The sequence below is a fragment of the Podarcis vaucheri genome (genome assembly GCF_965113315.1).
Source record: "Podarcis vaucheri genome assembly, chromosome: 7".
Classification (NCBI taxonomy): Eukaryota; Metazoa; Chordata; class Lepidosauria; order Squamata; family Lacertidae; genus Podarcis; species Podarcis vaucheri.
In genome coordinates, this window is record NC_138765.1 from 23,005,263 (window position 1) to 23,012,924 (window position 7,662).

Consider the following 7,662-nt stretch of genomic DNA (forward strand, 5'->3'; position numbering starts at 1 on the left):
AGAGAGCCGGCTTCCCTTGGGAAAGTGGTGGGACAAACAGAAAACCGCTTGGACTCGTGGTTTCTAGGCACGGGGAGCATGCAAAAGTGTGGATAAGCCCTCAGTTTAAAAGGTTCGGTCCAAGGAAAATGGTACATTTATATGTACAGCAATTCTCCCCATTTAAACCCATGTTCCAATTCAGTACGAAGCTTTTATGGTGGCTTTTTATTTAATTTTTTACCTTTTGATTTCCAGTACACACACGCCTTTGCTCTGTGATCTCTTCCTCTTGAAAACTGACAGCACCTTTGACCAGCTGGACACCAGGAGTTACGATGTTCTCTGCAAGTTCTTCAGCAGCTGAAACTTGTTCTACAAACACATCTCAATTGACAAAAACTAGTTGTTACTAGAAAGCGTTCCATGTAATGTAGCTATACCAGTGGAATTCAACATGTGATGGACGGATCAGCTCCCGCAAGGTTAGATTTAACAAGGAGGAAGTGACTTGTCACTGGATATTAAAAAATAAAATGTGATGGCAATAATCTAAACAACCCTATAAAATTAGCAAGGTTTTGTCAAGAAAATTGGCTCAAATAATTCTACTAAAAGTTGACATGCTGTGCAATTAGGAATACAAGCCAACCAGAGCTTTTGCATATTTTTATGGAAGCAGGGCCTTTTCCAAAAAGATCTGCTGCAGTCCACTGCAAAGGTGTTCCTCTTCTCTCAGCTAACCAAACCTCCACTCTGCTCCTGTATTCAGGACACTACTTCCTAACACAGCTCATGCCCCTTTAAATGCAGTTACCCACATCAGAATCTTTATGAAGATCTTACTCCCCTCCCCTGCCCCTTTTATTTCATTCATATTTCGCTGTTTTATTAACTGTTTAGAAATGAGGAGCTATCTATATGCAATTTATACATAAATACACACAACATTTACCAGAACACACATTTTCAGCCACTTATTTCCACTGAAAGAGTTTATGATTTCAGTTAAAACCTTTTTTCCCCCTTGTTAAAGCTTAAGGAGAAATGTTACAAAATACCATTCAACGGTTTCTTACCCCACCTGATTAAATGGACTATATATAAAGAAAGACAGAGAGAGAGAGAGGGAGGAATTGTAGTATGTGGTGGAGATCTTTCTGGCAGCTCCTCATGATCTACTGTTTGTTATGCTTGGTTATAAGATTAGTACTGGAATATCATCATTAAAACAGAATGCTTTAATTACTGCAAAAATACTGGTGTCAAGCAAACAATGTACGGAACCCACCTGCTCTGAAGCACTGGTTAGCTAAGATATTGTAAAACTACAGAAGTGGCAAAGATAAGTAGTTACATTTGAGAGAAAGTGAGGGGGGGATAAGAAGACTGAAGCATTCCAAAGAGCAAAGTCACCCTGCAATTTTAGGAGAAATTTGGATAATACTTGTATAGAACTTTTGGATTTGACTGATAGGCATCCCCCCACTTACAAGTGATTTTCTCACGCACAACCACGTACATGCACAGCACCAGGAAATAATTCATTAATTCAATTCATACCTGGAAATGGCGGGAGTGATAAGAGTCCTCGTGGTTTGCAAGGAGACCCACTCTGAAGCCCAAAGAGGATGTCAGTGAAGGCGGAGGAAGACCCAAAGAGACCGGAGGTGCAGCAGGGCTTTGTTTAGGCTGCTCAGCCTCCCCACCTAGCAGCTGACACATGAGGTAGCGCAGCAGCCCTATTACCGCACGTCCTCCAGCCTCCTGCCGGCCCCGGAGCTTCTATTCTAGTTGTAGATATTTTTGGATACAGTATTTTGGGATGGATTGAAGAGAGAGTGGCAGACAGGGAGTTTAGAGGGCACTCCCCACTTTACGTAATTTCACTTATGCACGCAGGGGGCCTGGAACATAACCCCCGTGTAAGTCACCTGTACTTGCATATTTGTTTCCATGAAAAACAACAACTTTTGTTCAGGATGAGAGCTAGTCTTAGTCCAGACCTCTCCAATGAGATCCCCTTCAGTCAGCTGGGTTCAAATTCCCACCAACCTAAGCCAGCATGGCAAACAGCCACAGGTGATGGGAGTTGTAGTCCAAGAATAAATGGAGAGTGCCACTTTGGTAAATCCTGCCTTGGTCTAAAGTCTGTGGGAACTCTTAGAATCATAGAATTGTAGAGCTGGAAGGGACCACGACGATCATCTAGTCTAACCCTCTGCAATGCAGAAATCTCAACTAAATAATATATGCAGGTGGCCATCCAACCTCTGCTTAAAAACCTCCAAGGAAGGAGAGTCCACCACCTCTCATTGGAATATATGCCACTGTTGAATGAGAATTTGTAGTAGTTCTGAAGGGCCCTTGAAGAATCCCAGGAAGAATGTGGTACAAGACATTTAAGGAGAGAGAAACTTGGTTCGGCTATATCCTAAGCAATTTTCTTAGCAGAAAAACTGGATCCTTTCTGTCCAAGTTAGAAGTTCTTTGCCGATGACTAGAAAGAAGGTATTTCGTTTATGCACACTCCTCTAAAATTTAGTACAGCTGGAGGAACCCAGGAACTCCAGTATTAAGCAGAAATCTAGGTAAAATAACTTTACATTGAGAAATCGCAAACATGTAGTAGAAATTAGGCAACCTAGGAAGGCAAGGATGAAATAGGCTCAAGCTGGTAGGGAGAGAAAAAGTTAACTGTGCCAAAACAAAGGAACGCAAAGAAAATTTATTGGCATGTTTAGATAATTCATTTAAGGTTTGTGAAGTAAGCTAAAATGAAGTAGTCAAGAGAATATGTGATTGTTAAACACTCTACAGCAAAGCTTCAGTTTATCTGAATTCAAAAACAGCTTGTTAATGTGGAGGTTGCTTCTCTTTTTAAGCCGACCTGTGTCATGTTCAAAACACAGCTCCTTGAAAGCATGAGTATATGAACTCCGGTATAAAACTACTCTCTTTGCATCCAACCCTCTGGGAAACATCCTGTTCCCCATTCCTGGTTGCTAGAAATCTGGCCATTTCCGCCCCAAACTGGATTAGCATTCTAGATTTAACTGTGGCAGCCTTCCCTCATTTAGCATCCTCCATATGTTTTGGGACTACAACTCCCATCATCCCCACAAAGCACAACCATAACTATAGTCCAAAACAACTGGAGGGTACCAGATTGGGGAAGGCTGAACTACAGCAATGCTGTAAGGGTCAAGTTTCTACTAAAGTCTGGTGATGAAACCACAATTCTTCTTAGGGAACCGAGAGATCGTTCTTCTTAACCAAAAACTTGGCTCCAAAAGGTTTGTCACGCTTGTTACCTTGAAATCAGATTATATTTTCATCAAACCAATCAAAAGAGCTAGTTGAGAGTTTCCAGGGACTTGTGTGTACCCAGATATTATTTATTTATTTTTAAGAGCACACTACCATGCCATATCACAAACTGCTTTTGAAATTTCCCCATTTTTCAAAAAAAGAAAGAAAGATGGTTTGCCAGTTTCATTCCCAAACAGGAAATTATGGGAGGTACTGCCTACTCAAAATTAATAAAATGTTAAAATGAAATGTGTCAAAAACCTTGAACATGTTTCCATCAGATAAGCAAAGTATCATGTGCAGAGACTTTATTTTGCACTCTTTAGCAGCAGAAAGAACAGCCACCCAGAAAGGCCCATCAAATTCTAGTACAGTCATGTGGTTTAAACATCTCTGGAGTCACTTAAATGAGGAGAACTCATTTCGTAAGAACCAAATATAAGACTGCTGGGTTTGTTAAAAGTGTTTTTATTGGACTGATACGTCTGGGTTCTGGAAGTTAATTTTCTCATTTAATTTTTAATGTAACTATACAAGTAACAAAATGGAGGGGGGAAATGCGCCCTTTTTTTTTTTGAGGGGGGGACATTTGCCACGTAGCACAATGGACTACAATTCAAGAAACAAAGCTCCAAACCTCCTTTGTTCAAGTAACTCTATGCTTTGGCTCCAAAGAACTGTGAGCAGAAGGAAAATACCCAATAGTGCTTGCAGGAGTTCATGCACTGTTACAGCAGGTAGGTCCAATAGCAGTTCTGAAATTAATGGCCCTAACTTAGTAATGTTCATTAATTTCAATGGGCCTACTCTAAGCAAGACTTGCACTGGATACATCCTAATGTATCTGGAAATTGTTTCACTTTCCTCACCAAACTGCTCTAGTGTGAGATGCAGAACTGTCCCGACACAAGCAGAAGGCACTTTTGGGTCTATGACTCTTATGAACTGCTTTTCTAACCATGTTTTTTACACCTTCAACAATCTTCTTCCCATATAATTCAAACCTATGAACTCCAGAAAACCTACAGGGTCTCGTTCATACTCACCTCCCACAGACAGTCAACTCCTCTACTAGAATGAAGGGCTTTTTTGAACAAGAAACCCAAAACAATTAATAGTTTAGTAAGAGAGAGAGAAGGCAAATAGCACAATCCTCCCGCCACCCAGAAGAAAGCCAGCCGTTTCATGTTATTTCGAGAAAAATGAGAAAGGAAATTCTCTTACCGATAACTCCAATGGTTACTGTCCCCTGCGAACCCCACCTAGCAAGTCGACATCGTGACATGTCAGGTCAGGGCAGCCTCAACCACGCTTCCCTGATAGTCAGGTAATAAAAGGAAGGAGTTAAAATAGAAGTTACGTTTGCAGATTTCTGGATAACATCAGAAAATGTAATGCAATACATTCCGAACTGTCATTCAGAGCTTCTGGTAACCGCCTTACAAGGTGTTAAAAATATATTTCTCCAGAAGAAAATTAAACAGAAACAAAAATAGTTTTTTAGCAGTTTCTAACCAATACCCAGATACTTATCATGATATAACTTCATTGTGTAATGAAGATCAGAGGCATTAATTGCCTATTTCTACTGAGGGTTTTCCCCCCCTATTCCAACAGCTGCAAAAGTTAAACATGTGCACCTTGGTGAGCAAGTTTGTACTTTGTAGGATTTTGTTATCAAATTCATCAAGCAAAGCAGTTTTTATTTTAGCCCTAAGTTAACAGAAGCTCCCATTTTCAGAGAAATGGGAAATACAGTCCAGAGTTCTCATCTTATAAAGCCCACAGATCTTTAGTGGCTTCAAGCTTTGATTTTTAACCACAGAAAATCTATTTGTGCCCACTTTCAGTATTTCACGAAATACTCGTTCACACAAATATTTCAATCTAAACCAAAGGATTTATGTGCAAGATTTGAAAAATCTGGCTCGTATATGAGGAGTTGCAAGAACCCAATTCATGCTTTGGCCAGGCAAAAAAAGCCCTACTGAAGTTCCAAGATTTGCTTGCATAAGGACTCCAAGAATCCCCTTGGACTCCTTTTATCAAAATATTTTCATACATTTCTTTGCTTTGCTCATAATAGCCTTATTACAAGCATGTTATTTAATGTTCAAAATGCAAATGAGGTTCAAATAATGGCATACAAATGCAGACAAGGTGAAAATATAATCAGGCTTTGATAAATGATGGTCATTCATATAGCCGATTATTAAGCTTAATACCTCCAATACGTTTGGATTTTAACAGAAAAAAATGCTTTAAAACAGTTAAAACAATTGAAGATTGCTATCTTCAGCTAGAAAAAACAAACCTTACTGAATGAACTGTAAACCTAGAACAATTACTATACCTCTAGAAGTTTTAGACATTTTCCTTCATAAATGGGAATGGTTCTGTTAAGTGGGTAACTCTGAAGTATAATCTGGCTTGCAATGCAATGCTAGATCTATGTAATTAGGAATTTGTAGAAATCTTTTGATATAGGTTTCCGAAGTACCAAAACTCTGGCATCATTTTTTTTTCAAAGTCACCTTTGTATCAATAGAGACATTGAAGCAACTGCTATAAATGAGTGATCAAATATTGAATTCCATTTCATGATTCCGTCCCCACCTTGAAGAACAAAGGATTGATATTCTTCTGTGACAGGGTTTTTGTCCCTCTGAATTGCTTTGCTGAATAAAAGGTCAAGGCACAGATGAAGCAAAATATATTTTGGAGTGCGTTTTTTATATTTAATTTTTTTTTGTGAAGCAAAGTTTCTTAAAGCCATGAATGTCTAATTAGATTGTGTTCTGTATTTAATTTGAAACACAATTGTCCTCTTCATAGTGTATACATACCACTAAGATATCTGGACAATACTGCTGTCTTTAAAGATGGAATTTAAAACAGAAGTTTGCGGACAGGCAGGACTGCTAATTTTGTATGCAGAATTTGCTACTTGAAAGAACTTCCAGAATTTAGTTGCATTTTGGATATAAGAATTTTACAGACTTGACGTTTGGGCAAGATTAACAAACACATCACAAGATTCCTCATTATGCACAAGCACATGTGTGTGTTACATTTCCAAATCTTTCTAGATTCTGACAGACATTTTCACATCAATACAAAACTGCTTTTTACCTCTCTTGGCAGTCCTTGTGTATGCTCCATCATAAAGGATAACTTTAAAGCCCTTTAGGACATGGGCAAGTGTTTTAAATTGGAACAAATTTGGTTTCACCAAATACTGTTAAGCTGTGGAGTTGATTGTCAAGCACTTGGATGAGTGTGTGTGTGTGTATGATTTAGGTATTAGAAAGCCAGCCATTTCTACTAGACCTAAAAGCCAGATAAGCTTCACAAGACAAATCCTGCAGCTTTACTCAGACAAAACAAAGACATATTATATGACCAAGAGCTACAGGATTTTTTCATTTATCAGAACCATGGTCAGTTACTGTTACCATAGTACCCCAAATATCTGGCTGGACTGAAAAGCCATTTTTACAAGGTTTTCCTTCCTCAATGAGTCAAGAGCTACAAACCCACGAAAATTATCTTCCTGACTCACAGCATACAAAATTGTAGGAAGAATGAACACTGTTCGCACAACAATGTAATTCTGTCAAACAGATAATACTAATGGAGGTTCAGACAAGCAGCTTGTTCTCTCCCAATGACTTGTTATTTTTCACTATGTTCTAATCAAAGGCAAACTCATAAATTAGGGGCTAATTATTTATTATGGATGTTCAAGTTGGCCAATCTGATCTGTAAATTTAAGACCTATGAATTTATTTCCTATAATGCAAATGTACTTCACTGCAGTTTAGCAGAGTGCAAAAGATGCAAACAGGTAAAACATCATAAATTGAGTCTCAAATGAATATTAAAAATATGGCAAAAATAGAGCTTGTACAAAACGTTCTTTAGACTCTGAAGATATCTCAAATCAATGGGAATTTGAGCTTTAAATCATTCATTCAGAAGGGTGTAAAATCTAATATTATAATCAAATTAGCAATTCTATTATCTAGAGCATAAAATATTTATTTACATTTTCACTGTACTTCGTAAGAATTTACAACCATTCTCATATCTTTGTTCAAAGCAAACAAAAACAACATTAAAATTGAGCACATAATTGTCTGTTTTTATGTTTGCACACTATCAAATTGAGTTGAAGTCATTAGATGTTATCCATATTAGTAGCATAAAAACAGGATAAGTTTATTGACTGCCTTCCTACATGAAACTTCTCATATATCCAGACAGTGGGACTTAAAATCATATGACTAAAAACAATTTGCACAAGTTTACAAATGTACTTGAAGCTGTTAAGAAAGCAACCAATTGAAAGTTAAATGAAACTAGATTAGA